The sequence below is a fragment of the Schistocerca gregaria genome, chromosome 9, assembly GCF_023897955.1.
Source record: "Schistocerca gregaria isolate iqSchGreg1 chromosome 9, iqSchGreg1.2, whole genome shotgun sequence".
Lineage (NCBI taxonomy): Eukaryota > Metazoa > Arthropoda > Insecta > Orthoptera > Acrididae > Schistocerca > Schistocerca gregaria.
The window spans coordinates 126,543,936-126,563,792 of record NC_064928.1 but is presented as its reverse complement, the minus strand read 5'-3'; the positions used below and the strand labels follow the sequence as shown (position 1 = coordinate 126,563,792).

At 44.9% G+C, this 19,857-nt stretch overlaps 1 non-coding gene across 1 annotated transcript; it reads left to right on the top strand.

Annotated features, from left to right (window-relative positions):
• Positions 1-8,591: 8,591 nt before the first annotated feature.
• Positions 8,592-8,666, top strand: Trnas-cga (transfer RNA serine (anticodon CGA)). Its single transcript has one exon. It is a non-coding gene; the product is annotated as a tRNA-Ser (tRNA).
• Positions 8,667-19,857: the final 11,191 nt, after the last annotated feature.

The following is a 19,857-nucleotide window of genomic DNA, read 5'->3' as shown; positions in this document are numbered from 1 at the left end:
TGAATCATGTTCCATTTTCAAATAATTAGTAAAACTGGCGATCAGCATTTTAATAGTTGAAGCTTTAATGGAAAGTATTTTTGGTCGGCGTCACTGAGAATCAGTGAGTCAATTAGATCTGCAAAACGGGATCTGCATCTCCTCCATATTACATTTTACGGGGCGATACGATGAAATGTTGCAAGCCGAGGTTACTCGAAATTTTGCTTGAAGTGGACATCAGAAATAAAAGACAATAACTTTCCTATTTTAGTGTATAACAATACAGTGTGAGAGCATTTATTGGTATTAACACTTGAGAAATATTTTTATTCCTTCGAGTTTTGAGATAGCCAGAGATCATATATATAAGAAAAACTCATATAACTAGTCATTAAAATTGCTACATCACGAAGATGACGTGCTACAGATGCGAAATTTAACCGACAGCACAAGCTTGACGACACCTACAAAGTGCTCACATGAGGAAAGTTTCCAACCGATTTCCCATACACAAACAGCACTTGACCGGCGTTGCGTGGTGAAACGTTGTTGTGATGCCTCGTGTAAGGAGGAGAAATGCGTAACATAACGTTTCCGACTTTGACAAAGGTCGGATTGTAGCCTATCGCGATTGTGGTTTATCGTATCGCGACATTGCTGCTCGCGTTGGTCGACATCCAATGACTTAGCAAATTGTGGGATCGGGTTGTTCAGGTGGGTAATACGGAACACCGTGCTGGATCTCAACGGCCTCGAATCAGTAGCAGTCGAGATGATAGGCAGCTTCTCCGCATGGCTGTAACGGATCGTGAAGCCACGTCTCGTCCCTGAGTCAACAGATGGGGACGTTTGCAACACAACAACCATCTGCACCAACAGTTTTGTGACGTTAGCAGCAGTATGGGCTATCAGCTCGCAGACCGTGGCTGCGGTTACCCTTGACGCTGTATCACAGACGGGAGTGCCTGCGATGGTGTACTCAACGACGAACATGGTTGTACGAATGGCAAAACGTCATTTTTTCGGATGAATCCAGATTCAGTTTACAGCATCATGATGGTCTCATTCGTGATTGGCGACATCGTGGTGTACGCCCATTGGAAGCGTGTATTCGTCATCGCCATACTGGCGTATCACCTGGCGTGATGGTATGGGATGACATTGGTTACACGTTTCGGTCACATTTTGAAGATAGAGAAACGAGGGCGAAAACATTTCCTAGGTATTGGAATCTCCTGAATTTTATGGTGTGTAACATTGCCAGACTTGAAGTGACAGACAAGAATTCTGCTGCATATTTGGTCTGACTGCACAGTAGGGTGACAACCTGACTTGACTTGATTCAGTTCTAGGCTGTTAAAAGTCCATTCTGCCGTGTACTCTGGGTGTGGTTTTGAAGGATTTCTCTCTCTCACCTAATCCAGTGATAGTTGTTGTGGCCACATGTAGTAATCGTTGCTTCAAGCAGTGGAGAATGTCAAATCAGAGACAAGCTGGCGACCGAGGTGTTGCAAAGTAGGTAGGCACAGATAGCCTTGGTGACAGCAGCAGTATACGAGCAGGCTGACACAAGGACGCACAGAGACCAAGCGCCGAGCGAAGCCTGGAGAGTGCTGAGTAAGGGGAAGTGAGGCTAGCACGCTAAGTTACGCTGCAATATACTGCGGGAGTAGTAACAAAAATCTGCCACCGAGGGTTAAAAACTTTCTCCTGCCGCAAATACACTCCTGGAAATGGAAAAAGAACACATTGACACCGGTGTGTCAGACACACCATACTTGCTCCGGACATTGCGAGAGGGCTGTACAAGCAATGAACACACGCACAGCACAGCGGACACACCAGGAACCGCGGTGTTGGCCGTCGAATGGCGCTAGCTGCGCAGCATTTGTGCAGCGCCACCGTCAGTGTCAGCCAGTTTGCCGTGGCATATGGAGCTCCATCGCAGTCTTTAACACTGGTAGCATGCCGCGACAGCGTGGACGTGAACCGTATGTGCAGTTGACATACTTTGAGCGAGGGCGTATAGTGGGCATGCGGGAGACCGGGTGGACGTACCGCCGAATTGCTCAACACGTGGGGCGTGAGGTCTCCACAGTACATCGATGTTGTCGCCAGTGGTCGGCGGAAGGTGCACGTGCCCGTCGACCTCGGACCGGACCGCAGCGACGCACGGATGCACGCCAAGACCGTAGGATCCTACGCAGTGTCGTAGGGGACCGCACCGCCACTTCCCAGCAAATTAGGGACACTGTTGCTCCTGGGGTATCGGCGAGGACCATTCGCAACCGTCTCCATGAAGCTGGGCTACGGTCCCGCACACCGTTAGGCCGTCTTCCGCTCACGCCCCAACATCGTGCAGCCCGCCTCCAGTGGTGTCGCGACAGGCGTGAATGGAGGGACGAATGGAGACGTGTCGTCTTCAGCGATGAGAGTCGCTTCTGCCTTGGTGCCAATGATGGTCGTATGCGTGTTTGGCGCCGTGCAAGTGAGCGCCACAATCAGGACTGCATACGACCAAGGCACACAGGGCCAACACCCGGCATCATGGTGTGGGGAGCGATCTCCTACACTGGCCGTACACCTCTGGTGATTGTCGAGGGGACACTGAATAGTGCACGGTACATCCAAACCGTCATCGAACCCATCGTTCTACCATTCCTAGACCGGCAAGGGAACTTGCTGTTCCAACAGGACAATGCACGTCCGCATGTATCCCGTGCCACCCAACGTGCTCTAGAAGGTGTAAGTCAACTACCCTGGCCAGCAAGATCTCCGGATCTATCCCCCATTGAGCATGTTTGGGACTGGATGAAGCGTCGTCTCACGCGTTCTGCACGTCCAGTACGAACGCTGGTCCAACTGAGGCGCCAGGTGGAAATGGCATGGCAAGCCGTTCCAGAGGACTACATCCAGCATCTCTACGATCGTCTCCATGGGAGAATAGCAGCCTGCATTGCTGCGAAAGGTGGATATACACTGTACTAGTGCCAACATTGTGCATGCTCTGTTGCCTGTGTCTATGTGCCTGTGGTTCTGTCAGTGTGATCATGTGATGTATCTGACCCCAGGAATGTGTCAATAAAGTTTCCCCTTCCTGGGACAATGAATTCACGGTGTTATTATTTCAATTTCCAGGAGTGTAAATAGTGGAGCAGAGGCAGCAACAGACAGAAGCCATTAGGAAGCAGTTCGGATCTGAGGACGGATTTGGTCCGCGTCCGAATGTTCAATCGTCGTAGGTGACGGTTCCGGAAGTCTGTTCCAGATCGCAGGAGTCATCTGTTCGCCGCCAGATATCAACTTCAGCTCTGGAAGTCGGCCCGAGTTCGGTCGGCACCAAGGCTGACTAACTACAGCGAGAACTTCCAGCAGGACCGACTGGAGCGCGGTCACAGGCGCCGCCGGGGACTGACGCCCGGACTTCACGGCGCGTGGTCCGTCCGCGACGGGAGCTTGCGGACATCGCGACTGACGGCTTCCCAGCCGCCGGTGCGGCAGGCGTCGGCAGCTGACCTCACGGCGACGCGGCTCCGTGGGAGTGCCCGTACTGGGGCGCCGAGCGGCGACGAGTTCATCTCAACCACAGCTCATCCTGGCTTCAACAGCGCACTGAGGCACCCGAGTGCGATCAATGGCGCGCGTTGTCGGACAATCTACACAGCAGCAGCCAGGCGGAGGGATCCGCAGGGCTGAGCAGCGACGATGAGGGAAAAATTGTAAAGATAGTTCAATGAATAATTGTAAAACTCTACGCCATCTCAGTCTTTGGCGCAGCCTCTGTGTCTGCTGCTAACAAGTGGTACAGAAGTCGTAACATCGTCAACCTGGTCACTACCATTCTGTAGTGGGCTGCAGACGAAAGGGTGTGAAAAGCAAAAAGGCGTCTCTAATAGATTTTCCTAAAAGCTCGTCTTAAGCTGTAAGGTAAGGATTTATTATTATATGCTTTAATTTGCTGTAACTCTGCTTTATAAATTTTTTACAAATTTATTTCCCTACTTTACAAATATAATTCTTGAACTGACGGGCGGTTATAAAATTTTACTACTGCCACAGATACTTAAGTGGGCGAGAGGGAAAAAACGTGACTACCCCTGACCTATTCAGTCACAAGGCTTCCCTCTATAGCTCGAAGCCAAAAAATGTTCTTCTCTTGACACATTCCGTCCAAGTTTAGTTGTGTGATCAGCATCAAAAAAGAGCAACCATGAAAGTTATTAAATAAGTCCATTAACTTGAGCGGATGTGTTTCGTAACATACAATTGTTGATAATAGCACATCTAAAAATCTTTTTGTAAAGTTTACAGGATGTTCCCCCCATTTCGAGGAGTGTTAATATCGGCAATTTTTATTGACGTTATACACGATTTTCTCAATACTTTTCACTTCTTTGTGTATCAGATTTATTTCTTCTCATACCACATTGTGGAATATACATTTTATTTTGGAAATATTTTCTATCTTTGTTTCATAATTCGTTAGATACGTTGGATTCAATGAGATGATGACATTATAGACCGTTGGATCAAAGCGGTGGCACTCGCAGGCATATTAATACGACAAAATTACGTACTCTGAATACGCAATTGAATAAGTTTGGCGTTTCGATATCGCGTAATCTATCTTAAAAATACTAACCAGGTAACTACCAGTCGTTTGAAGTACAGTATATTTTGTGTAGTTCTTGTCAAACTTAAGTCCTGGACCACAAAACGTTTACAGACTCACCGAATGACTTATATAAAAACGCCGAAGTGAGACATTTGACCCATTTCTGGGGGCCACTATGCAGCTGCCACTCTTGTTTCGTTCTCAGCAATCCAACGGCTCGAACAAAAGCAAGTTTCTGAAAACGGAACACACTAGCGCCTGGCAGCCTGAGTCGTCCTCATACTGTGATCGCAGTACCGTAAATTCTTAATCCGCATGGCAAGCTCAGAAGAACCATTAACCTTCGCACTATGACGCAACGCTTGCCTATTAGTAATAAGGTATCGTGTTCGAATCTTTAGCTCAGCTCCCATGTTTGCAGGAAATAATCGTCAGTTAAGGATGGGTTCGCCTTTTTTTCAAGTACACAATTATTGTTGCGCATCAATATCTAAACGTGTTTCCGAATTCGTGGCATCCTCTGTGAACCTTTTATTTTTTTATTTTTCTAAAATACGAACAGATTATTTTTAGGTTAGGAAATATGTTACATCGCATTTTGTTTAATGATACGTCTCTGTCACATTTTATTTTACATTCTTTGTGTGTGTTGTAGCTGCCAACCAAAATTTGACAACAAAGAAACACACCGAACACGAAACATTGTGAAAAAACGAGGGATGCAAGTGGGATATAAAACAAACAACACGCTGCAGTAAAGATTAAAAATACCCAACACAGTCACAGATAAGTTCAACAAAGCATATACCAAGTAACCTTCAAAGAATGTGATTCAGAACATATCGGACGTACATGTAGGAATTTGAGGGTAAGATACTCAGAACACGTAAGGGCACTCTAAAGTGGCAACACACATTTCACTTTTTCAAACCACTTACTTAAAAACAGCCACCATCCCAATGCCACAGGAAAGGACTTCCAAATCCTAAAAAGTAGTAACTACCTCTACCTTTTTTAACAATAGAAAAAATTACCATATCCAAAAGGCAGTCATACAAGGCCAAAAGGGTCATCAATGATTAAACAAAACTTTTGCAACAAAATGCTATTCAACACACTAAACAAACTGTCAGACAACAAAAAAGAACAAACATACACACACGCACACACACACACACACACACACACACACACACACACACACACACACACACACAAACAGACAAACAAAACAGTGAAACAAACGGCTATTGGAAGTGCGTCAGAAACGTAAACGTGTGGAGAGAAACGTGTATCAAAGCCATCACAACCAAACCATACTGAGTGTTCACAAATGAACTAGAGAAAACGTGAGTAAACATTGTCAAAATTCGAAACATAACACATGAATAACGAACTACCTCAGTTGTTCTCCATGCCATAGCTTAACAAAAAAATTTACCAATGCAGACAGGTTAGGCAAACTACAGTAGAACAAAAAAACCGCATTCGGCACACAAATGCAAACTCGCTGCAGTTCAAGACAAGACAAATACAGCAATAGTAAGACCAAAAACGGGCATATGAAACGAGTTTTAGAGGAGGATATATTTTGAAGGTTGGATTATAAACAATACTTCAGTGCAGACGATATCCTTTCCTCATGTTTGCAGATGAGACGGTGTACTAATTTAGATCTGTGGCTGATTTTGGTTGCAGCCACAGTACACATACAACGTAAAATAAAAGGTAAAGTTCATATAGCAGCCCGGCAATAAAAGTAAAAAAAAGGCAATTTTTTAATTTATAAAAGAACACTTGCAGAAAACACATCATATCTCTGTCTCGCAATTTCTCCACTTTAGGGCAGCCGTGTCACTTCTGTTGTACGTTACTTCACGAAGTTGCAAGGCAAGAGTTTTGTCGCTTCACGTTACTGCGGGAAAGTGTGCGTGGGTCATCCATGGACAGGAGTACTTTCTGAGTTGTGACACTTCCCGTGTGTAAGGTAAACTGAATGTCATACCATTGATTTTTACAATGTCAGTGTTTATACACTGTATGGACCTTACATTACAATGTTCTTAGGATATGTATTCATGCCTGAAGGAATAGGTACTTTTACGGACCGAGCGGGATAGCGCAGGGTTTAGCACAATGGACTCGCACTCGGGAGGATAGAACTTGAAACACGCATACGGCCATTCTGTTTAGGTTTTTTGTGACTTTCCTAAATCGAGTAAGGCAAATGTCGGGATGGTTCCTTCGAAAGAACACTGTCGCTTTCTTTCTTTATCCTCCCCTAATCCTAGCTTGTGCACCTTATCTAATGACGTCATTGTCGACGGGACTTTACACTGTAATCTCCTCCTCCTCTTGCAGCTGTTTTTACGAAATTTCACACTTTGAAGAATACAAGAAAAAATAGCAATTTCTGCTATAAAGAAATTTCGCATTGATAAGTATTTTTTGGAAATTTGTGGTACGTTCCTATGGGACCAAACTGCTGAGGTTATCGGTCCCCAAGCCTGCACACTACTTGATGTAACTTTAATTAACTTACGCTAAGGACAACACATACAGACCCATGCCCGAGGGAGGACTCCAACCTTCGACCCGGCGAGAGGGAACCGCTCGAACCGTAGCAAGGGGCCCTAGACCGAGCAACTACACCACAGGGCTGAGAAGTAATCCTACATTATATAAGCCCATTTATGATTCTGATCGTAAATTGTGTCCTTCGATTGTGCCTAATTGATATTCCTTACTAAATTGTGTTAATTCTCATAAATTATAATGTTTCACTTTGTATTTTTGTAATAAAACTGTTTCATCGTGTATTTCATTTCTTATTCTAACTACTACGAGTACTAATTTTACCTGATAGTTTTTCGAAAATCTTACTAAATTACGCTCACGAAAAATTAGGAATGGAAAAGTCTCGAAAGTATTACGTGGGGAGTCATATAGAAAAACAAAAATGTTTTTAGAAAAGAAAGGAAAGTGAAACAACTCAAACTACTCATTAATACGAACTTCCGGCAAACTGGAGCAGCTTGAATCAGCAACTGTAATTAATCAGGAGAATGAAAAATCAGTCCAAATTGAAAACTTTTACTTTTTGTTCATTCGATAACTAGTTTCGGGCCGAGACCCATTTTCAAATCCTCACATAGTTCAAAATGGCATTTACAAAGGTGTCAAAACTGTGCAATGAACATTCATAGTACGAACAGATATGTGTAAGCAGAGTAAATGTTCACTGCACATTTTTGACTGCTTTGTAAATGCCATTTTCCACTATGATATGATGATATAAAAATGGATACCGGCACGAAAATAGTCATCGAATGAATAACAAGGAAAAATTTTCAAATTGTACTGGCTTTTCGTTCAGGTAATTAATTAATAATTAAGTCTTAAGACCTCATGTTCGACAAGATCATAACTGCATGTTCATATTACTGCTGTGTAGGATATAAGGGAATTTGCTGTCAAAAATACTTGCTTGCAATTTAAAGGCAGCTTCTACTATTTCAGTATAACTTGACAGAATTCTTTAAGTCTATTTTTCTCATGTATAGCATTTTTGAGCGGTATCATTCTTTTATTTTGCCGAAATTCGATATGTTATCTAAATGACAACAAAATCCGATGTAAGATATTCACAAACCTACTCTGTACATACGTATTTCAGAAAAATAAAAGAAGAAAGCAAAGTAAGCATGCCACGGCTGTGGTGGGTATTAAACTAAACCAATAATTGTCTGAAACTTCCTGGCAGATTAAGACTGTGTGCCGGACCGAGACTCACGCCCCGCCCTCACAGCTTTACTTCTGCCAGTACCTCGTCTCCTACCTTCCAAACTTTTACCTCCCTGGTCTTAGGCGGCTTTCTACTGATCGGCCGGCTGCAGGCTTTCAGCACCAGCCACATTCCTGTCCCGGGATCCGAGTCCCGCTCTCCTGCGAGGTACTGGCAGAAGTAAAGCTGTGAGGACGGGGCGTGAGTCGTGCTTGGGTAGCTCAGTTGGTAGAGCACTTGCCCGCGAAAGGCAAAGGTCCCGAGTTCGAGTCTCGGTCCGGGACACAGTTTTAATCTGCCGGGGAGTTTCATATCAGCGCACACTCCGCTGCAGAGAGAAAATCTGATTCTGGCAATAACGTCTGCTTGCAAGGCGCGGACGCACCCTTAACTCATTACTAGTAATCAGGTCCTGAAGTTGGCAGTCGCCACACGCACCTGGCGTGAACACGTCATTAAGCTGTCCGCGCAGATGCAGTAGCAGAGCAGCAGCCGCCGCCAGCGCTGATAGGCAGAGCGGCAGATTCCGACCAGAGGCCGGAAGAGCCGGTGTGCAGCCCCGGGGTGGATTACACGCAGCACTGCGGGCGGCTGCTGCGTTTAAATTTAGCCCCGCCCCGAGACCTCCCCGTCTTTTTAAGTGGGTGTTAAAAGAGATGCGGCGGAGGACGCAATGCCGGGGTGGACCGACGCTATTCCTGGCCCGCTTCAACCCTTCAGCAACGTGGCTACACCCCTCTGGGCTTCCGCCACACCGATTCATATACAGGGTGTTACAAAAAGATACGGCCAAACTTTCAGGGAACATTCCTCATACACAAATAAAGAAAATATGTTACGTGGACATGTGTCCGGAAACGCTTAATTTCCATGTTAGAGCTCATTTTAGTTTCGTCAGTATGTACTGTGCCTCCTCTATTCACCGCCAGTTGACCCAATTGAAGGAAGGTAATGTTGACTTCGGTGCTTGTGTTGACATGCGACTCATTGCTCTACAGTACTAGCACCAAGCACATCAGTACGTAGTAGCAACAGGTTAGTGTTCATCACGAACGTAGTTTTTGCAGTCAGTGCAATGTTGTAGTTGGCAGATGCCTATTTGATGTATGGATTAGCACGGAACAATAGGCGTGGCGCGGTACGTTTGTATCGAGACAGATTTCCAGAACGAAGGTGTCCCGACAGGAAGACGTTCGAAGAAATTGATCGGCGTCTTAGGGAGCACGGAACATTCCAGTCTATGACTCGCGACTGGGGAAGACCTAGAACGACGAGGACACCTGCAATGGACGAGGCAATTCTTGGTGCAGTTGACGATGACCCTAATGTCAGCGTCAGAGAAGTTGCTGCTGTGCAAGGTAACGTTGACCACGTCACTGTATGGAGAGTGCTACGGGAGAACCAGTTGTTTCGTACCATGTACAACGTGTGCAGGCACTATCAGCAGCTGATTGGCCTCCACGGGCACACTTCTGCGAATGGTTCATCCAACAATGTCTCAATCCTCATTTCACTGCAAATGTTCTCTTTACGGATGAGGCTTCATTCCGACGTGATGAAGTTGTTAATTGCCACAATCAACATGTGTGGGCTGACGAGAATCCGCACGCAATTGTGCAATCACGTCATCACACAGATTTTCTGCGAACGTTTGGGCAGGTATTGTTGGTGATGTCTCGATTGGGCCCCATGTTCTTCCACCTACGCTCAATGGAGCACGTTATCATGATTTCATGCGGCATACTCTACCTATACTGCTAGAACATGGCCCTTTACAAGTACGACACAATATGTGGTTCATGCACGATGGAGCTCCTGCACATTTCAAGTCGAAGTGTTCGTACGTTTCTCAACAACAGATTCGTTTACCTATGGATTGGTAGAGGCGGACCAGTTCCATGGCCTCCACCTCTCTTGACCTCAACCCTCTTGACTTTCATTTATGGGGGCATTTGAAAGCTCTTGTCTACGCAACCCAGGTACCAAATGTAGAGACTCTTCGTGCTCGTATTGTGGACGGCTGTGATACCACACGCCAGGGTTGCATCAGCGCATCAGGGATTCCATGCGACGGAGGGTGGATGCATGTATCCTCGCTAACGGAGGACATTTTGAACATTTCCTGTTACAAAGTGTTTGAAGTCACGCTGGTACGTTCTGTTGCTGTGTGTTTCCATTCCATGATTAATGTGATTTGAAGTGAAGTAATAAAATGAGCTCTAACATGGAAAGTAAGCGTTTCCGGACACATGTCCACATAACATTATTTCTTTCTTTGTGTGTGAGGAATGTTTCCTGAAAGTTTGGCCGTACCTTTTTGTAACACCCTGTATACGACATCCACCAGCTTCGTGGTATCTACCACCACCTCGTGGCGTGTTCCCCACACTGTAAATGGGGGAACTATGGCTCGTTTCAAGTACGATATAAACAGCTATAGATTGGAGCTCTGTTTACAGATACAATTATGGTGACGAATATGGTGAAATAGGAAAGGCAAACATAATTACAAACAAAGATAACTGCGAAGAAATCACGGGTAGGAGAAGAACACTTCATCTGATCGATGAAAGAAAGAAGTACTAAAATGTTCAGGGAAACGCAGGAACACAGAATTACAATTTCTGAGGAACAAAATGAATAGGAAATATAGGGAAACAAAGGCGAAATGTCTGCATGGAAGTATGAAGAAATAGAAAATGATATGACTGGTGGAAGGACTGACTGAGTATATAGTCAAGGAAACCTTATACGAAATTAAAAGTGTGGGGTTGCACATTAAAAATGCAATGGGAATGCTACTGTTAAATGCAGAGGAGAGAGCGGATAGGTGCTATTGAAGGCCTGTATGTCTGATGACGTGATAGAAGAAGCAGGAGTCAATACGGACGGGATAGGGGATCCACTATTAGAAACAGAATTTTAATAGCCGTGGACGACTTAAGACCAAATAAAGCATAAGAGTTAGATAACCTTCAATAGGAATTTCTAAAACCATTGTAGGAAATGGCAACAAAATCACTACTCACGTTAGTGTGTTTAATGTATGATATTGGCGATATACCACCACACTTAACAAAAAACATCATCCACACAATTCCGCAGATTGTATGAGCTGACAAGTGCGAGAATCAGCTTTATAACACATGCCTTCAAGTTACTGTCAAGAATAATATTCAGAAAAATGGAAAAGAAAATTGGGGATCTGCTAGATGATGATCAGTTTTACCAAAGCTAAGCCGCCAGACAGGCAGTTGTGATGTCGCAGTTGATAACAGAACAAGACTGAAGACAATTAAGACACACTCATTGTGATTGGAAGCCTGGGGGACTTTCGCCGTTCACTTACGTAAGAAAATTAAACATCTACACTCGTTCTTATTATGTCATTTATTGTATGACTAGCAGTTTCGATGCTTCAATACACCATCTTCAGGCCGTAGCTGATGCTTAAGCTGTTAACACCACCCCCACACACTGACCTCCCGTCGGAGGTTCGAGCCCTACCTCGGGCATGGGTGTGTGTGTTGTTCTTAGCATAAGTTAGTTTAACTAGTGTCTAAGTCTAGGGATCAATGAACTCAGAAGTTTGGTCCCTTAGAAATTCACACATATTTGAACAACCACCCGTAGACACAACATTCCAGTCATCGGTAGTCGGCTTAAACCCGTTATAGATGTTGGTCTCTGATATGTTTTGTATACGGATGGCGTTAAACCTTTTGGTATCAGCTAAGGCCAGAAAATGGTGCATTGAAGCACACAAACTGGTAGACAGACAATAAATGACATCGTAAGCATAGCCATAGGTCTTTCATTTTCTTACCTTGAAATGTGTTCGACAATGTAGAATGGTGCAAGCTGTTCGAAATTCTTAGAGAAATAGGGGTAAGCTACGGGGAAAAACAGATAATGTAGAACAAGTACAAGAATTAAGAGGGAATAATAAGACTGGCTGACCAACAATGAAGTGTTCGGATTAAAAAGGATGTAAGGCTGGGATGTAGTCTTTCATCGCTACTGTTCAATCTGTACGTAGAAAAAGATATGACGGAAATAAAAGAAAGCTTCAAGGGTGGAATTAAAATTCAAGGTGAAAGGATATCGATAATATAAATCTCAGATCACATACCTATCTTCAGTGAAACTGAAAAAGAGTTACATGAGCTGTTGAATGGAATGAACAGTCTAATAAGTACAGAACACGTTGTTTGTTGTTGTGGTCTTCAGTCCTGAGACTGGTTTGATGAAGCTCTCCATGCTACTCTATGCTGTGCAAGCTTCGTCATATCCCAGTTCCTACTGCAGCCTACGTCCTTCTGAATCTGCTTAGTGTATTCATCTCAAGGTCTCCCTCTACGATTTTTACCCTCCACGCTGCCCTCCAATGCTAAATTTGTGACCCCTTGATGCCTCAGGACATGTCCTACCAATCAATCCCTTCTTCTAGTCAAGTTGTGCCACAAACTTCTCTTCTCCCCAATCCTATTCAATACCTACTCATTAGTTACGTGATCTACCCACCTAATCTTCAACATTCTTCTGTAGCATCACATTTCGAAAGCTTCTCTTCTCTTCTTGTCCAAACTATTTATCATCCATGTTTCACTTCCATACATGGCTACACTCCATACAGATACTTTCCGAAACGACTTCCTGACACTTAAATCTATACTCGATGTTAACAAATTTCTCTTCTTCAGAATCGCTTTCCTTGCCATTGCCAGTCTACATTTTATATCATCTCTACTTCGACCATCATCAGTTATTTTGCTCCTCAAATAACAAAACTCCTTTACTTCTTTAAGTGTCTCATTTCCTAATCTAATTCCCTCTGCATCCCCCGACTTAATTCGACTACATTCCATTATCCTCGTTTTGCTTTTGTTGATGTTCTATACCCTCCTTTCAAGACGCTGTCCATTCCGTTCAACTGCTCTTCCAAATCCTTTGCTGTCTCTGACAGGATTACAATGTAATCGGCGAACCTCAAAGTTTATATTTCTTCTCCCTGGATTTTAATACCTACTCCGCATTTTTCTTTTGTTTCCTTTACTGCTTGCTCAATATACAGATTTAATAACATCGGGGAGAGGCTACAACTCTGTCTCACTCCTTTCCCAACCACTGCTTCCGATTCATGCCCCTCGATTCTTATAACTGCCATCTGGTTTCTGTACACATCGTAAATTGCCTTTCGCTCCCTGTATTTTACCCCTGCTACCTTTAGAATTTGAAAGAGAGCATTCCAGTCAACATTTTCAAAAGCTTTCTCTAAGTCTACAAGTGCTAGAAACGTAGGTTTGCCTTTCCTTAATCTTTCTTCTAAGATAAGTCGTAAGGTCAGTATTGCCTCGCGTGTTCCAACACTTCTACGGAATCCAAATTGATCTTCCCCGAGGTCGGCTTCTATCAGTTTTTCCATTCGTCTGTAAATAATTCGCGTTAATATTTTGCAGCTGTGATTTAATAAACCGATAGTTCGGTAATTTTCACATCTGTCAACTCCTGCTTTCTTTGGGATTGGAATTATTATATTCTTCTTGAAGTCTGGAGGTATTTCGCCTATTTCATACATCTTGCTCACCATATGGTAGAGTTTTGTCAGGACTGGCTCTCCCAAGGCCGGCAGTAGTTCTAATGGAATGTTGTCTACTCCCGGTGCCTTGTTTCGACTCAGGTCTTTCAGTGCTCTGTCAAACTCTTCACGCAGTATCGTAACTAGAGAAAATCGAAGAAATACGAAAGTAATGAGAATTAGCGTAAATAAGAATAGCGATAAATTTAAAATCATTGTTGGTGTTCACGAAGTAGGTGGAGTTAAAGAATTCTACAACCTAGTCAGTAAGATAATCCACGACGGACGGAGCGAGGAGGACATAAAAAGCAGACTAGCACTAACAGACCTGACCAAGGGAAGTCTAGTATTATATGGTAGCGAAATCATTACTGTAGAAAAACCGGAACAGGACTAATCGAAGCATTTGAGATGCGGTGCTACAGAAGATGTTGAAAATTGGGTGGACTGTAAAGGTAAGCAATGGAGAGGCTCTCCGCAGAAAGTGGAAAAGAATGACAAGAAGAAGAGACAGGATGACAGGATATCACTTAAGACGTCAAGGAATAACTTCTTTGGCACTGAGGGCGCTGTGGGGGGTAATAACTGGAAAAAATCGTGCCCCACGAATACCCCCTCCCCAACCCAAGAAAAAAAAAGTTTATGTCCATATCCGTAGCTGAGTAATCAGCGCTGCTGACCGTTGAGCGGAGGATGTGGGTTCGATTCACGGCAATGCCAAGGGTGTCTCCTCTGCGGGAGGAGTGTATAGGGTCCATTAGGCATCGCGATGCCTGTTGAAGAGCTACGTGAACGTGACATAGTGGCACGCTGGTGTGCAAAGGCCATAACGCCGTGATGTTTGCCCATCTACACCGTGTACAAATGACACTTTTGGCAGAGACTGACACGACGGTCCTTGGATGTCGATTGGCCCCTCTGAGGGCAAGACGGTGGTGCTTTGCTTTCCGTGATGATAACTAAGCCTGATTTAAACACCGGAGAGTGATGTTTTCAGAGCCTGTACTACGAATTCTACGAGAACTGAGATATGTGGTTCCATACTCTGAGAAGTTGTAGTGAAAGGATATGACATGTTCGGTGATGACACTTATTTTCTCTGAAACTGAGGTTAAATTACGGGAATTGTTGAATGGAATGAATAGAAATCTGGACACCGAAATACATTGGGAGTAAATCGAAGCGAAACAAAAGTAATGAGGATTCAGTGGTAGCATCCGTCGAAGGTTTTTCCTGTGATCAGTTAATTCTCCGTGGTGTATGGTTTCCATATATAGAACACTCCTACTTTTACTTTGAACTACAACACTTGGTGACGATAAAGTACCCACATAAAGAACGTCCCTGCTCCAATAATGAATAGGCCCCAATTAATATGATGCAACCCGACAGCTCGTACTTATGGCTCTTCAGAAACCTATACTGAAATGGCGCAATTGACGTCATATTTGATACGTATAATAATTTACTATTGCCCCCTGGTTAACTTTTCCTTTACTGAAAAGATATTGAATCTTACCAACAACATTTACTTTTTCTCTAAATGGTAAGGGAAAGACGCTTGCTTCTACACTCATTATAAAGTGTTCAATCACATCAGTATAACAACCCGTCAAAAGCCTAAATAAGCAACTTTTGAAGCGTGGACCGTTGCAAGACATGCAGATAGGAGGTCAGTGAGGTTCTGGAAAGTAGCGACATGGATGTGGAGCCACACCAGTGCCTTGCCTCGGTTGAGGGTCCATGGCGCGATCTCTCCGATCCATGTGGTCCTTTAGATTCTCGACTGGATTTGTACCCAGGCAGTTTGGTGGCCTAGGGAGTACCTCGATCTCTCCTTCTCTCCTTAGTGCCCATCGAACCACGCACGTACATTGCGATCTATGAGACACCTTGCATTGTCCTACTCGTAAATGGCATCATGGCGAAGAAAAATAAATTGTTCGTACCTGGTCCCCAAGAATAGTTGAATACCTCTATTGATACTCCTCGCCTTCAAGAAATACCCCGGGAATGTCACTATAACATTCCTCAGACAATAACGCTCCATCCTGGGTGTTTGACTTCAGAAGCATGACGGTGTAGACGCTAGCAGCAACCTGCTCGAAGTGTGTGTGTCTGTTCATGTGTGTGTGTGTGTGTGGGGGGGGGGGGGGGGGTGTCCTACCTAACTCTGCCACATCAGAAACGCAACAAAATGTGAAAAATGCAATTGGCCAGTGTAGTAACCACAACCAACAGCCGGAGCGCCTTGGGCCGCGGATCGAAGCCGCCAGGCGGAGAAGTCGCCGGCGGTGGAGCACGCATCACCGGGTAAACACACGACGAGTCGGACGACAGACCAACGACAACTGACAACAACCGATCACGACCGACTGTGAGCGACACAACAAGGAAGAGATAAACAACGGAGGCTTGTGGAAACCACAACACCAAATACCAAACGTAAATACACTCGGAACCAGAGCCAGGCAAATGTCAACAACGAGCAACGACCAGAACGTAGCACCGCCGAGATAGAAACGAAATCCAAAGCGAGTACCAGACTACCTGGACTAGGGCAGAGAGTGTCCCTGTATACGAAACCGGAGGGAGCGGCTATTGGCCGCTATCTGCACGTGGCGTAGCGGTGGCGCCCTCGCTGCGCGGAATAGCCACCGCGGTGGCGGAGCCCTGTATGGGCTGACCACGTCCATTTATTCTGCAGCGTGTTCGACTTCCGCCGCTGAAGGTACTGGAGCCAGGATGTACCTATGACAGGGGATCACACAATACACGAATGGATAATCCATAAATGTAAACAGACAACAGTTACAACTCCAAGTTAGGTTTTTCTAAGCGGCACATAAATGTTCTTCCTAGGACACGAAAACTATAGCAACAGATAGTGACGGCACACTTGTTTTCACTGTTCTAAACCTCATACGTTAGAAATGCACAGACTCTAAACGGACGGTAACGGCGCCACAATATTCGACACAACGCGCAGACCTAGTGTTACTTAAAGCAGTGCGGGCAATTCGCATAGGGGCAACGTTACCATTATGCAAAGACTTTAAAATTGCTACAACGTGAAGATGACGTGCTACAGACGCGAAATTTAACCGACAGGAAGAAGATGCTGTGATATGCAAATCATTAGGTTTTCAGGGCATTCACACAAGGTTGGCGCCGGTGATGGCACCTACAACGTGCTGACATGAGGAATGTTTCCAACCGATATCTCATACACAAACAGCAGTTGAGCGGCGTTGCCTGGTGAAACGTTGTTGGGACGCCTCGTGTAACGAGGAGAAATGCTTACCATCGCGTTTCCGACTTTGATAAAGGTGAGATTGTAGCCTGCGTTGGTCGAGATCCAATGGCCGGCCGCGGTGGTCTCGCGGTTCTAGGCGCGCAGTCCGGAACCGCGCGACTGCTACGGTCGCATGTTCGAATCCTGCCTCGAGCATGGATGTGTGTGATGTCCTTAGGTTAGTTAGGTTTAAGTAGTTCTAAGTTCTAGGGGACTGATAACCACAGATGTTAAGTCCCATAGTACTCAGAGCCATTTGAACCATTTTTTTTTTTCGAGATCCAATGACTTTTAGGAAATATGGAATCGCGGCTTCAGCAGGGTAGTACGGAACGCCGTGGTGGATCCCAACGGCCTCGTATCACTAGCAGTGGAGATGACAGGCATCTTATCCGCATTGCTGTAACGGATCGTGCAGCCACGTCTCGATCCCTGAGTCAACAGATGGGGACGTTTGCAGGACAACAACTATCTGCACGAACAGTTCGACGACGTTTGCAGCAGCACGGACTATCAGTTCCGAGACCATAGCTGCGATTACCATTGACGCTGCATCGCAGACGGGAGCGCCTGCAATGGTGTACTCAACGACAAACCTGTGCGCACGAAAGGCAAAACGTCATTTTTTCGGATGAATCCAGGTTGTGTTTACAGCATCATGATGGTCGCATCCGTGTTTGTCGACATCACGTTGAACTCACATTATAAGCGTGTATTCGTCATTGCCATAGTGGCGTATCGCAAGCCGTGATGATATGGGGTTACACGTCTCTGTCACCTCTTGTTCGCATTGACGCCACTTTGAACAGAGGACGTTACATTTCTGATGTGTTAGACCCGTGGCTCTACCCTTCATTCGATCCCTGCAAAACCCTGCATTTCAGCAGGATAATGCACGGCCGCATGTTGCAGGTCCCGTACGGGTCTTTCTGGATACAGAAAATGTTAGACTGCTGCCCTGGCCAGCACATGCTCCAGATCTCTCACCAACTGAAAACGTCTGGTCAATGGTGGCCGAGCAACTGGCTCGCCACAATACGCCAGTCACTACTCTGGATGAACTATGTTGAAGCTGCATGCGCAGCTTTACCTGTACAAGCCATCCAAGCTCTGTTTAACTCAATGCCCAGGCGTATCAAGGCCTTTATTACTGGGTACTGATTTCTCAGGATATATGCACCCAAATTACGTGGAAATGTAATCACAAGTCAATTCTAGTATAATATATTTGTCCAATGAATACCTGTTTATCATTCCCATTTCTTCTTGGTTTAGCAATTGCAATGGCCAGTAGTGTATAAGGTTTGGAGCAGTAAAACCAAGCCAGTCATCGCTAATTGTTCGTCTAGTTTTCATTTCGGCAGAAGAAACACAAGTGCTATAAAAAAATGTAACTTTGTGCTGAAAGTGATGTTCGTTTATTTCTAGTAATTGCTCACTCCTGCGCATTATGTGAGCCCCTGACCTGGCCAGTTGCGTTTTCCACATTTTCTTTGATTTCGGGAATATAGGAGGTGCCAAAGTATACATATACTAGCTAAGCACCCCGTGTTGACGGTATATGTATTTGTTCCAATCTTCTGTTAGACCGTTTCTTCACCGCCTCCTCAGACCCCCTTTCTCTCACCATCTCCTTCACACCCCACTACTTCCATCTACTCCTTCTCCCTCTCTTTGAAAATCTCCTCATCCCACTCTCTTTGTAATTTCCTCCTGCCCCATTTCCCTGTCCATCTCTGTTTTTCTCCACTTCCTCTTTTCTCTGCCAGCCGGGGTGGCCGAGCGGTTCTAGGCGCTACAGTCTGGAACCACGCGACCGGTACGGTCGCAGGTTCGAATCCTGCCTCGGGCATGGAAGTGTGTGATGTCCTTAGGTTAGTTAGGTTTAAGTAGTTCTAAGTTCTAGGGGACTGATGAACTCAGATGTTAAGCGCCACAGTGCTCAGAGCCATTTGAACCATTGGGACCTCTTTACTCTCTCTCTGTTCACTTCCTCCTCTCCCCTCTGTCGATTTCTCCACCTTTATTCTCTCCATCTCTCTTGGACGCACTTCTAATCCGTATACAGCTAAACGTTTTGGAATGTAAGATGTGAAACTGCCATTAAAATATCTTTGAAAAAAGTTGAAGTTTTTAGGGTGGAGTCTCCCACCTGTGTGAGGAAGATAGTTTCGAAAATCTAAGCCAGGAAGTCAGCGTTGTACGGTAGTCAATAATGAATTATGGGAAATCGGAAGCGGAGAGTATCGAAGCGTTTCAGATGTGGCTAAGAAGGAAGCTGAAGATTGGTTCACTGGTAAGAAATAAGAAGGTCTCCCGCAGCATCGGCGAGGAATGGCGTATCACAAAAGCTCTGACGAGGGGAAGCACGTCAGAAGAAGCTTAAGTGGTACTGGACGGATCCATAGAGGGGAAAAACTGTAGCGGAACAGTAACTTTGGATACATCCAACAAAAAGAGTGAACTGCAAAAGTAATCGAAAGCCACTGGATGTGATGTTGGTCGTCGGCTGATGTACGAGGGTCACTCCAAAAGAAATGCACACTATTTTTTATCTATTTACTATTCTACATGTTTGAAAGTTTTTGTGTGTATAGATAAAT